At 39.1% G+C, this 14330-nt stretch overlaps 1 protein-coding gene across 1 annotated transcript in view; it reads left to right on the top strand.

Moving 5' to 3' along the window:
* Nucleotides 1–14330, top strand: part of AR (androgen receptor) — a 197683-nt gene that overhangs the window by 143574 nt on the left and 39779 nt on the right. The gene's annotated exons all lie outside the window — the stretch shown is intronic.

Here is a 14330-nt window from a genome sequence, read left to right on the forward strand (position 1 = left end):
ACCATTTTGCAAAATTCTGATCTGATAAAATTTATAAATGAAATAGTTACTGTTCATCTTCCAAAAAAGTTATTCTATTGACCTCAAGTTGTTCAATACAGAGTTTAAGAATGTTCAATCTTTACATTTAAATGCAAATTCCATTTAAAGAAATGTTATTTATAGACATCTATTGGGTAAAGCCTGTGAAGCTGGCAAAATTTCTCTGAAATGCAAATGAATCTATACAAGCTGTGGTTGCAGTTATATTACCAAACCCCAGAGGTGTGCTCAGGTAAAAGTATCAGGAGAAAAGCACAAGGGGTTCAGACCCAACTAGAACAAAGTGAAACTACCACTAGGGCAGAACCAGTTGTGTGTCAGTTAACTGGATTTTTGCCTGGAAGGGGTAAAGGTCAGTGGGGAGCCTTGATTTTGTAGTGGTTGCTAATTTCCATGCTGTAGATACTCCTCTATCAGGGCTGATTTAAAGCCACCAATATTATAGTACTGAATGTGAAATTGGGAAGAGATGTTCAGAATCGGTTTTTATGAGTCATGATAAGCCAACTCCAGCACAACACTGGACAGAGCTCAAGGGAAGACAGCTTAAGAACATAAAACTTGGGTCTGACCAAATGTCAAATGACCTTGACAGAAGTGAGCTGGCTATTCCTTGTGGTGTGTTTTCCTTGGTGAGTTTGGAGCCTGTACTTCTCCCAGATGATCTTTCCAAATCCCATCTGAAGATCATCATCTGTTTGGTGCTCCCCAAAGTACTTATCTGAGTGGCCTGAACCTCTTAGTAGTCTCCAGTGGAACAAAAACAGCAAGGGGCTTTGTATACTGTCAAATGTTATTCCAGTGTCAAGCATTTGTCCTGTTGTTAATCTGGCATTAGCTATAAAAATCCATAAGCCATATTTTAGCTATTGTGGACATTGCTTTTATATATATTACATAAATATATATTATATATAATCATACATATATATTCCATTATATACATAATTCTGTATATAATGGAATATTACTCAGCCATCAAAAAGAATGAAATCTTGCTGTTTGCAATGATGTGGATAGAACTAACAGGGTATGAATGCTAAGCAAAATAAGTCAGAGAAAGAATAAATGCCATATGATTTCACTCCTATATGGAATTTAAGAAACAATACAGATGAACATGGAGGAAGGGAAAGGAGGGAAAAAGAAGACAAAATCAGAGAAGGAGACAAACCATAAGAGACTTCTTTAAAAAGATTTTATTTGTGAGACACACACCGAGAGAGAGGCAGAGACATAGGCAGAGGGAGAATCAGGCTTCCCACAGGGAGCCCGATACAGGACTCAATCCCAGAACACTGGGATCATGCCCTGAGCTGATAGCAGATGCTCAATCACTGAGCCACCCAGGTGCCTCAAGAGACTCTTAACTATAGTAGACAAACTGAAGTTTACTGGAGGGGAGGTGGGTGGGGGGATGGGGCGGCTTGGGTAATGGTCATTAAAAAGGGCACTTGATGTAATGAGCACTGGATATTATATTGCAACTGATGAATCCCTAAACTCTACCTCTGAAACTAATAATACACTATACGTTAATTAATTAATTTAAAATGTAAAAAAAAAAAAGAATAACATTGGACCTTTACCTTAAAAAAATGCATAAGGTATTAACTCACTTGCAGGGTCCAACATCAGCAGTTCCCTCCCCTAGCTGCACGTTACAAGCAGTGGGGGGACATCTTAAAAAATCATAGTGCCCACCCTTCCCCCCAGTCAATTGAATTAGAACCACTGGGAGTGAAACCAGGCATCAATACTCTGTAAAATCTCTGCAGGTATTTCTGACTTGTAGCCAAGGCTGAGAATTACTACCCCGTGCAACTTGGTTTTGCCACCCATCAACTACCACATCCCTTCCCTTATCATATGCCAGCTGCACTGACCACCTTGCTATTCCAAGAACACACCAAATTCATTTATGACAGTAAGGCTTTGCGTTTGCTGCTCCTTCTTCTGAGACTGTTCCTCCTCTGGCTCTTTGCATGTCTGGCTCCTTAAATTATTCAGCTGTCAGCTCAAATGCCACATCCTCATTGAATCTTTCCCCACTCTACCTCAATTAATTTTTCCATTCTATCACAGTACCTGTTTTATTTCCTTCATTGCATGTATCACCATTGGAAAATATTTGATTTACTATTAACCATTTATTCAATATTTGTCTGTTTTCACCAAAATATCACTTACCTTGCAGGCAAGGCCTTTGACTGTATTATGCATTGTTGTTTCCCTGGTTGCCTAGGATAGTGCCTAGAACATAGTAAGTGTACACTCAAAAATTATTTAACCATCAGAGGATAGTTATTAAACACCTTCTATGGATGAACTCACTGGATAGATTCAAATACTTCCTTATGTGAAAATATAAACTGTATAGCATGGCATTGAGGGCTATTTGTGATCTAGCCACCATCTAACTTGTCAGCTTTTCCTTTTTCTGCTTCTGGTCTTCTTGAAGCAGGAGGCCCATTGTTAATGGCAGTAGTTAGGGAAGATGGCTTGGAACTGAACACTAAAAGGTTCATTTTAGCAGAGGAGAGTGTGTGTGTGTGTTCAGAGCAGGGAGAAGCTGGAATGTTTGTGACCATGGCAGGAGCCAGTGAAGAGAGCAGCGTGATCAAAAGATGGCTGCTGATGGAGGGAAATAGAAGACAAGTTCAGTAACATGACCTATAACTCTTCTAATGTATCTAACATTCTTCCTTTTACAGATCACTTGAACGTGTATTCTGTACCATTTGTTTTGTATAACTTTATGAAGTAGACAATGCCATTATGTTTATTCTCTTTTTTTAAGATTTTATTTATGAGAGAGAGAGAGAGAGAGGCGAGACATAGGCAGAGGGAGAAGCAGGCTCTCTGCAGGGAGCCCAATGTGAGACTCGATCCAGAACTCCAGGATCACGTCCTGAGCCGAAGGCAGATGCTTAGCCGCTGAGCCACCCAGGCATCCCTATTCTCATTTTTTAGATGAGAATACAAAGTTCGGACTTGTTGGGGGCAGTTGGAGCCAGGATTTGACACCTGCTCTTCTTCTGTTTTTTAAGATCCTTTGTTTTTTTTTTTTCTTGTGAGAGAGGGGGGGGGGCAAGCATAGGAGGAGGAGCAGAAGGAGAGGGACAAGAAGACTTTGTGCCAAGCACAGAGCCCCAAACAGGGCTTGAGACCATGACATGAGCCGATACCAAGAGTTGGAGGCTCAGCCAACTGAGCCAGGCAGATGCCCTGACTCCTGCTCTTCTGATTGTCAGTCCACAGGTCTTTACACTTCCATTTTAGGGAGTTAGGGACAGATTATGCAAAGGAGAGCAATCTGGGCAAAGGAGATAAATCTGGGCCTGATTCCTGTTGCCCATCACTAGAGTTAACCATTAGTTCAAAAAAATGAGAAGTTTTATTATTTATAAACATTCCTAAGAAACCTCCCTATAAAGCGTTGGCTGAGAGTCCATCCATGGTACTGGGTTAACTGATACCGTGTTTCTGAGTGGGTAGGGCAGGTGGGAAGATGGTCACATCCATGGAATCAAAGGGACTCTGCTACCTTTCAAGTCCTTTTCACAGAAGAATTTCCTTTTGGCAGGTCCAGACTGTGTGCCTGGTGTTGTCTAGCCAGTTCCACAGGCCCAAAAGCAGTATCTTGGGGAAAAAATTTACAAGGCATCAACAATGCTTGAAATTGCTTTTCAAAGAAGAGAAGTCCTTGGATGATTAGGCCAGAGGTTCTAGGCTGTCCTGGCTCCAGAAAAAGTTATATCTATAGGATGCATGACCTTAAACAGGCCTTGGGCTTATTCCAGTCTATGTAGGTCACTCGGGAGAAAGCACTTAGCTCCTTTTTTCTATAGAGTAGTGTTGTTTTTCAGGGGAAGCCCTTAAAGTCAAGAGTTGAGATTAAAAAAACAAGATAAGAATGCAGACTGACTCCAGTCTTCCTTGAATCACGCTGAAGAGAACTCTGAGACATGTATCATAAATTCCACTATGAGTAGAAGACTTCTGAACCCACCCTTCCTTAGGTTGCTACTATTTTCTTAGTGCCTACCACATTCCCTTCCAAACTAAGGGAACCAAGGTCAAGAGAGAAGTAGAGATAATGCACCAAGTTACATAGTGATTCAGTGTAACAGAAAGGCTAGTCCTCAGTTCTTCCTCTTTCCTCCTCTTTTTTTACTATTCTGCCCTGCCTCTGTCTTTGAAGCATAGTTTAAGGATCCATCTGAGAAGAGATAATGCATTGACAAGGGCAAACATCAACATCACAAGTCATACAGACCTGGTTTCTGATCCTGCTTCTGCCACTTACTAGGTGGTGACTGTAGGTGAGTCACTCAGCATCTCTGAGACTTACTTTCCTCAATTCTAAAATAGGAATAGTAGCTACAAGAAAGAGAGTTTTGATGAGAATTAAATGAAGTGGCGTCTTTGAAGGTACCTTGAATAGTACCCAACCAAAACACAGTGGGATTCCCCCCTTCTTTCCATTACTCTCCCCAGGAAGTCAAGTGTTACTCATTCTTCACACTTTGAAGAGGTAGTATGGGTAGATGTAGAACATTCAGGTCACATAAGTGAGGACAGAGACAAATAAGATATTTTCTCAGTTATAGTGGTTAAATAGAAAGTATATGTACCCTAGATTGAAACTGAGCTATGTTCTTTGGTATCAGTAAGCACTTTGTATCTCGGGTTTCCTCATATATAAATTGAGGATAATAGTTTGTACCCTCCCTCCTTTGAAGAAAGGCTCAGCAAGATAATGAATATGAAAATTATTTTGAAATAATAAAGCAAATGTGCAGAGAATATAGTAGGCAAGAGGCTTGAGTTTTAATCTCATCACTGTCATTGACTGATTACTTAATCTTGGTCTTGTCCATTCTGCTTTCTGAATCTTGGTTTCCCCATCTGCAAAATGAGAATGTTGGACTAGATGATCTCTGCAGAGGTCCTTGTCTCTTCTGACATTCAAGGAGTTCATTATTTAAATAATAATAGATAAGATCTGTATAATGCTTTATGCTTTTTATGCTATTTTCACATGTATTATCTCATATGAGAATAGCATTAAACTGTTGGACTAGGAATACGAAAGCCTGGATTCTTGTCCCTATTGTGACATTGACTCATGCTATAGACTTAAGCAAGGTTTCCCCCTCCTCCTTCTCTGAGTCTCAGTTTCTTAATCCATAAAATAGGAGACTTGGGGGATGGGTTAACTTTTTCTCAAAGTTCTGGGGACTCCTACAGAGTTTCTCTAAGGTATACCACAATGCTAAGGCTGCAGAGGAGAGAAAAGGAGAGGTGTGTGTAGCAGGATGAGTTCTAAGTTTTTCCTATGCCTTCTTCAGGCAGATGAAGTTTAATTTTATCTGTTTTCTATGTAGAGTGCCTTTATGTAATATTTCACTTGTAAAAAGGTTTTATTGCAATAGAAAAAAAAAAAACGTGGGACGCCTGGGTGTCTCAGTGGTTGAGCATCTGCCTTCAGCTCAGGGCATGATCCCAGGGTCTGGGATCGAGTCCCACATCAGGCTCCTTGCAGGGACCCTGCTTCTCCCTCTGTCTATGCCTCTGCCTCTCTCTCTCTCTCTCTCTCTCTCTCTCTCTCATAAATAAATAAATAAATAAATAAATAAATAAATAAATAGATAAATAAATAAATAAAATTTTAAAAAACTTGAATAGATGTGCTTTGAAGCCTTAGGTATTAAAGGTGGGATTCAATAAAATAGCTTGTTTGGTAACTTCATTTCTGTTTTTGTTTTTACAAAACAGAATATTGTTAACACCTTTACAAGTTAAAAAAAAAAGTAACTGCACAGCATTCTACTTCATAAATATGGAATAATTTAGTCATCCCCTTAATGTTGGACATTTGAATTTTTCCAATAGTCCCTATTTACATAATGCTATATTGAACTTCTATTTTGTGCTTTTCTTATAAAAAGATTCCAAGAAATGGGATTACTGTTTAAAGGTTATGTGTATTTAACCTTTTTTTTGGATATGTTTCAAAATCACTCTTAAAAGTTTATACTCCCACCAGTAGTATTTCTGTGCCAATATTTGTTATTTATTCTTTACCAATCTGACTTATGAAAGTGATATCTTTTTTTTTTTTTTGAAAGTGATATCTTATTTAATTTGCATTCCTGTGGTTTCTAGCGAAGTTGAAATCAATTTTCATATTTTATTGATCATTTATATTTCTTCTTTTATTTTTCATGTCTGTTGTCCATTTTCTGTTGCACTGTTCATCTTTATATATCCGAGGAAATTGACCACTGTTTTTGCATATCTGATGCCAATATGTTTTCCTTAGTTTGTGGTTGTCTTTAAGTTTTATAAGAAAGTTTAAATGTTTTCGAGTCAAGTCTATTAAAATGTTCATTTATGTTTCATTATTGCTGTCTTTTAAAAAGCCTTTTTTTACCTTTAAAAGTTAAAAAATACCTATATTTTCTAATAGTACTTTAATGATTTCCTTTTGTTTTTGTTTTCATTGACATACTTAATCTACATGGAGTTATTTTGGTTTCAACTAGTAATTTAAGTTTATTCTCTTTCCAAAATGGTTAGCCAGTTGTTCTGACACCATTTAGTGAATAAGTCATCTTTTCTTCACTGATTCGAATAACATATATATGGAGTCTGTTTCTGTCTTTTCTGGTCACTTCCACTGATCAATCTATACTGGAGCCATTATCAAGCTGCTGTAATTATTATGGCATTATAATACTTCAAATGTTCGACAGGAAAAGTCTTACGACTCTTCTTTATCAAAAGTGTCTTGGCAATACTGCACATATTACTTCTTCAGGTAAACTTTGAGACTATTTTGTCGAGATTTTGTTTTACTTGTTTTTAATTTGTATATTTCATTGAGGGGGAGGGAACCAACATATTTACAATATTATATCTTTCTATCTAGGAATACTGTACATCTTTCCATTTAATTCAGATCTTATCTTATATTCCTCAATATTTTTTTAGTTTCGTTCATGTAAGTCCCACATTCACACTAAACTGATGCTAAGTGTGAGAAGTCCTATGTTCTTCAGTTTTTCCTGTAGCTTCATGATGAAACATGGTGATTTGATCCTCTCATTTGCATAATATGATACTGCAGGTGGTGGGTAACTCCCTTGCCTTACCTGATCTGCTTTAAGTAGGATTTTTCAAAATGAACATATTAAAAGAAGCCTAGTCAAACATTGACCTCAACTCATACTGCATGGCAGCACCAATGGGGATGACAAAAACCAATAGAAGTGGGAAGTCTATGGAAAAAATATCTGAAGTTGGTCTCATGACCTCTGTTACTGCTGGAGTTTTGGATCTTACTTAAGCTTTATGATGGAAGAATAGGGCAACGAAGAAACATGCAGAACACCATCAGGCAGTCAAGGATTTCAGAGCCAGCTGACATGCAGAGGACCTCATGCTATCCCATTATGTGATCATTCATGGTAGTCAAGGGTTTGCAGCTGTTCTAATAGGAGATTTGTCAAGCATTAAATGTGCAACTTGTTTGCAATTCTAGAGTGTAGACTTACTTCCTTCAATGCAAGAGGAGATTTTTGTATTTTGCCAAAAATTTCACAATGACATTTCTTGTCAGACTGATTATAGGTTGTTGATATAACCTTGCTGTTGGAGGTCAACAGTGTCAAAGAGCTAGGTACAGTATTTGTAGAATCTGAGAAGGAGGAGATAGATAAGAGTTTGTGTTGTCTGTGTTAATTATTCCTAGGCTACCGCATGGGAATAGAGGATTTTCTAGGGCCAACCTGGAGCAGGCAGGTGCAGATGTCACTTATACTTCTGTCAATTGAATACTGAGAAGGCATACACAGGGCCATATACTTACTAGACAATGAACAAAGATACCTAACACCAACAGAGTGCTCTGTCTTGAGGCTACACCCACCCATACTACATTTCCATTGAATGCAGTTGCCAGATTTTTCTCTAGCTGTGTCACCAACTTCCTATGTCTTGGGACATATCATTTCAATATTTAGTGTCCATTTTCATAAACGAAGAGTCAGGCATCACACTGTAGCATTTTGTTATAAGGCTTTTAATATCTTTTACAGTCCAAAGATGTTGTAGTTATAATTAGACCCAGTGGGGCTCTGGCTACCAGGAGGCAAATACTGAGTTTCCTGGAAGGAGCAGCCTTATGACAGAGTCCAGAAATGGAATGGGCTGCAATTCATGAAAGGGTGGGGCAACCCTTTACAGGGATGTTACAAAGGGGATTCAAGCCTTGTACAGAGGAGTGGGTGTATTGTGATGAAATACTATTTAAAATTCTTTCCAATCTGGGAGATGTTTAGCCTTATGGACTGTGATTTGGAGCAAACTAAGTGTGATGCCAGGAAGATCAGTTTTGTTTTAGCATCGTTTTCGTTAGTTATATAATAGGGTGTACAATAATCCTTATTATACCACTTTGTACAAGATTAACTTTTGTAAGCTAATGAGAGACATTTTTAACCTTATATTATTATATTTTATATCCTACTTTTCACTTATTGTTACTAAATGTTATGTGTTTTATAGTTACTATATATAAATAAATATGTATAATTATGTTACTATGTATTATATTTTAATTAACTGCTATAATTAAGAAAGTTGTTAACTTCAGCCATATTGGAGAGGTAGAATAAATAGAAAAGAAGTAACAGCAACCCAGTGATTGTACATTGGCTCTGCCATCATTTGGGGAAGTTGGTAATTCAGGTAGGAGAAATGGTTTGGAAGCAAACTTGAGAGGTTGTTCCATCCGTTTTTGTTCCTAATCCAAACTGTACAGATGAGTCACAATTCCACTTTCAGGAGATTCCTTCCATATCCATCTTTGGGACCCTCAACTACTCTGTCAACATTCAGTGTCACTTAAAACTTTAAAGTTACTATTCTGATGAAAAGAAACACAGGTGTCATATGTATGCATTCATATGATTTAATATGTTATATACTTCATGTGATCACACATACACATATATACAAAGATAGAATTCAGGAACCCCATTGTGAGTATATACCCATACACATGTGCATTCACACATACATCGGTACACACATGTATAAGCATGTTATTTTTACATAATGTTGCATATGACTTGCAATAACAGTGCCTCTCTGATACTGTTAAATGCCTTGATTTCTTGAAGGACTGTAGAAAACAAAGAGAAAAGACCGAATAACTGCAGATATAAGAGGCAGTGTTACATTAAGTTACTATCCTAGAAAAGAGAGTTGAGTGACAAGAGACCATTGTTTTGCTTAATGTCTTACTTATTGGTAATACTTGTGACCTTTGTATGAAAGCCTCCACAAATATATTACAGATAAAATCCAGGTATCATTTGAGACTTCTTGAGCTGGATATGGAATTGTTGAATTGTATTGTATGCCTGAAACTACTATAATACTGTATGTTAACTACACTAGAAATAAAATAAAATAAAATAATAAAGACTCTTGAGCTGGGAAAAGGTTTTGGTGATTTTCCAGTTCAACCATTACATATTACAATAGAGCTCAGAGAGGATAAAGGACTTGTCCAAGGTCATATAGTGAGTTAGTAATAAGATTGAACAAGGATTCTAATCTTGTGACTTCCAGCCTAGTGTTCTGTCTGTTATCAGGGACTGAAACATTTTTGTTTAACAAAGATTTTCCCCTGTAACCTCAACAGCTAATACCAGGTCTGGCCCATAATAAATGCTCAATGAATGTTAAATGCATGGTGGCATTGGTTGTGCTGAGCTTTGCCCTTGTTCCTGAGTAAATTATAAAGGTTATCTGTGTTTTAGGTCACATTGATTTAGGCCAAAAGACACTCTGGGACTAAGTAAAAACTATAGCTAGTGCTTTCATACTTTTTTTTTCATACTTTTTCGACTGTAACTTTCCTCATTCAGAGGGTGATTTACTTTTAGCAGTGGAATCTAGAACTCCTCTGGAAGCCCTAATCCAGTGGCTCTGCAACAATTCCTTTGTGAACTAGGGTTCAGGAGCGAGTATTTTCTTGTGGAAGAAGAGATTCTTCAATGAAGTATTCGTAATGATCCTATATAACTAATTAATGTGAAAACAAGTTTGGAGAGTTGCAGAAGCACCAAAACTTTGGGGATGTGCCTGTTCTAGAATACCCATGGCACTGGATGTGAACCCACTGAAATTAGATACAGAGCCTCCCTTCTGGGAGTTGATACTCCTAAACTGAATGACACTCATAAGCTCTCCTTTCTGTGTACATGGAACAATCCTCAGTTTGCAGCAGGAAAGGCAGTTCATGGGGCACTGGGTGGCTCATTTGGTTAAGTGTCTAACTCTTGAACTCAGCTCAGGTCTTGATCTCAGGGTCATGAGTTTGAGCCCCAAACTGGGCTCTATGCTGAATGTGGAGCCTACTTTTAAAAAAAGACTGTTAGTGAATTATGTGTTCTGTTTATAAAAATAAAATCCTGTGGTATTGGGGCACCTGGGTGGCTCAGTGGTTGAGTGTCTGCCTTCGGCTCAAGTCTTGATCCCAAGGTCCTGGGATTGAGTCCTACATCAGACTCCCTGCAGGAAGCCTGCTTCTCCCTCTGCCTATGTCTCTGCCTCTCTGTGTCTCTCATAAATAAATAAATAAATAAATAAATAAATAAATAAATAAAATCTTTAAAAAATCTTGTGGGATGGTAGAAGGAGTACTGGCTTAGAGGCCTTGGTTTTCTTGTCTGTTAAGTAAAAGTAATAGTAGTGTCTGCCTCAAAACACTGCTGAGATTATTAATTTAAATGACATGTAAACTTGCGAACAGAGGCTTAGTTCATACTAGGTACCTATTAAGTAGTACTATTCTTCCATCATGGGCTCCAATTGAGTGTTCTACAGGCAAGTCACTGTCCCAGAACTCATTCTTGGAATGAAAAGGTTATGGTGTATGGTTTTTAACAGTTCTTTAAGCCTAGCATTTTGGAATTCTTTGACAAAGAGAAGGGAACGAGAGGGGAAGGAGCAGGGTGAGGAAGGGAGAAAAGGAGGAAGGGAGAAAAACAAAGGTTTTGCTGACCTGGCTACTACTGAATCTCCTACATAAAATAGCCTACTATAATCCGTGTGTTTTCCGTGCTTCATCTGTACATGTTAGGCTGAAAAGGGAGAGAAGAGACAAGCTATAGCTAAATGTATGTGTTTTTCTCCCTGTTTACCCAACAGCAATTGCTCTTCAATTTTTCTTCCTTTTCCCTACCACAGATATGCCTCTTCTGCCAAAAGAAGTCTCCCTAAAATCCCACTGTCTCCCATAAACTAAAGTGCAGCAGTAAATAAGAGGGACTTGAATAGAAAAAGGGGTGGAGCAAGGGGATGCACAAGCCCAGTCTGTCACAGGGCCCAAGCATGAGAAGTTCTGCATGTTTCAGAGCAGCAGGGTGTGTGTGTCTGCTTACATCTGGTGCTGACTCTGTGTGCTTGTGGATATCCCTGTTCCACTAGTGTATTCATTTCATCAGTGTTTATTGAGGGCCTGCTGTATACCTGTATGCCAGGCCTGTGTTAGGAGCATGGAGACAAAATATTGAGTAAAATCAGTGATTTGAGTGGACCTTCATGCCTTTCTTGAGCAGCTGTGATCCTGAGAATCTCTGGGTCTGAGCATGTGTGTACATGTGTGAGTATGTGTCTGTGTATCTGTGAAAACTCCACAGACATGCATGACAGCAATTGTTTTTCTTCTGCTGGCTGCAGAAGACTTCCTTTCACCTGGTGTGATTCACTTCACAAAGAGTGAGCTTTATCTCCATTTGATTTTTATAACCTGTAGGATTGGGGATGTAACCAGTAACAATTTATTCTTTAATTTTTAAATTTTGTTACATTTGCTTTTATTTAAGTCCGATTTGCCAACATATAGTAAAACACGCAATGCTCATCCCGTCAAGTGCTCTCCTCAGTGCCTGTTACCCCCAACACCCTGTCCACCTCCCCTTCTGAAACCCTTTGTTTCCCAGAGTTAGGAGTCTCATGGTTTGTCTCCCTCTCTAATTTTTCCCACTCAGTTCCCCTCCTTTCCCTTATAACCCCTTTCACTATTTCTTATATTCCACATATGAATGAAACCATATGATGATTGTCTTCTGATTGGCTTATTTCACTCAGCATTATACCCTCCAGTTCCATCCACGTCAAAGCAAATGGTGGGTCTTAATTCTGAGTAATATTCCATTGTGTGTGTGTGTGTGTGTGTGTGTGTATAACACATCTTCTTTATCATCAAGACAGTATGGTACTGGCACAAAAACAGGTAGATAGATCAATGGAACAGAATAGGGACCCAGAAATGAGCACTCTATCTATAAAGTCTCTACAATGCTTTATTCTTTTTTTACAGAGCCACCAGTAGCTTTATAATTGTACTTCTGAATTGAATTTCTGACACTGTATTTAAATCCAAATTCTGTAACTCTGAGGCAGAGAGTATTGTTTCTGGTTCTTTCTTTTGTGGTCATTTTGTCCAGTGCAGAGTGGCTGTATGAGTGGGCTGAGTCAAAAATATCCACGACCTAAGTAAAATATACCCTAAATGATTCCGAAGAGGTCAGAGACCAGAAAATAAAAGAAAAAGAAGAACAGAACAAAATAAAACAAAAGGACCACTACAGTGAAAAACAAATTTTAAAACAAAGTAGTAAAAATAAAAAGCCAAAAACAAAGAAGAAGAAGAAAGAAAAAAAGTAAAGAAAAAAGAAAAAATGGGGGGATGTGAAGTAGTAGTGAAGAAAGAATGTAATCTACCTGAGGGGTCCCAGAGGGTGATCCTCTTGGTTCTGAGTGTATTTTGTTCTGTATGTTAGAAGATGCTTAATCCCAAATTTATATAAACCAGCAGTACTTCTAGAAAGCCCCAACATAGACCACAGAAACATAAACAAGATAAAAGAGGGGGGAAAATTGGAAGAGGAATGAACCAACACTGTATTCTAATTGGTTCTGGGTGTATGTTGGTCGTGTTTTAGAAGGTACTAATTTCCACCATTGTAAAACAAACTGAGGCAGAAAAAAATAAAAAGCAAATACACATGTCTCTTATATCTACCAAATTAAATTGAATACGTTGAAGGGAATCCAGAAGTGAAAAATATATCTAAGACATGTAATTGCAGAGATATGAAAGTCAAAAAGGAAAAAAACTTAAATGAAGAGTCGGTAAAATATTGTAGTTAAGGTGGGAAAAGAAAAAAATACTGGGAGTTTTTAGTTTGATATAAAAATGAGTCATAATGGAAAAAAAGTGAAAAAAGGAACCTCTAGTTCTATATACTATTTTCCCTCGGTCCTGGAGCTTTCCAGCACTGCTTGTTCAGTAAACTTGCTTTTCCCTTGTTCTTCCAGCTGGTCTTCTGGGGGAGGGGTCTGCTGTGCTGATTCTCAGGTATCTGTGCCTGGCTTGAGATGCCCTGCCCCTTGCCAGGTGCCAGGCTCAGTGTGAGCGGTTTATCCTGTGAGGCCTTTGTTCCCTAGAGGCCTTGCCTCTCCCAGGCACGAGGAAAAACAAAAATGGCCAGTGGCCTGATTTTCAGCTCTGGAGTCGAGCTCCCGGCAAGTAACTAACCGCAGTCTCCCAGTCTGCACTGGCCTTAGATGCTCCTGGGGGCAGGCGCAGGTGCACTGATCTGCACAGCCTCCCCGGGTGCCCAGTGGCAGGAGAGTTCTCACTTTTCTGTGCCCTCCCCACTTCTGCCTGTCCTAGGGGGAACAAAGGATCTCTGGCTTTGTCTGCTTGGGTGCCCTGGGATCCGGGGCGCTGTGCTGCTTGACCCACACTCCCGGGGACTGCCTCTCCCAAAGGAAATGGAGTACAGCCACCTCCGGTCCATTGCCTGGCTCTAGGGTAAAGGCAGCTCCAGAGCTGGCCCACTTAACTGGCTTCTCCCAGATGCCCCAAGGCCTGTGGTGCTCCAGCCCTTTACCATGATGGGACCGCGCTTTGCAGTGAGCTTACCCGCAGTGCCCCTCCTCTTATAATGACTCCAGGAATCTTGAGGCTTCACTGTCCCTTCTGCGATTCTGCCCAGGTTCCCTGCTAAGCACTTTTATGTCAGAGAAAATTCCGGCATGGATTTTTAAAGTTCCCGCTTCTCCAGGGCTGGGCTTTCCTGCCTTGGAGGCTTTTGCCGCTCTGCTTTAGCCCTGCTAGTTGCACTTCCCCTCCCCCACCTTATTCTTTTTAATTTTTTTTTTTTTTTTGCCTTCCTACCTTGTTAGAATCTAAAACT

Source organism: Vulpes vulpes, chromosome X, assembly GCF_048418805.1.
Source record: "Vulpes vulpes isolate BD-2025 chromosome X, VulVul3, whole genome shotgun sequence".
Lineage (NCBI taxonomy): Eukaryota > Metazoa > Chordata > Mammalia > Carnivora > Canidae > Vulpes > Vulpes vulpes.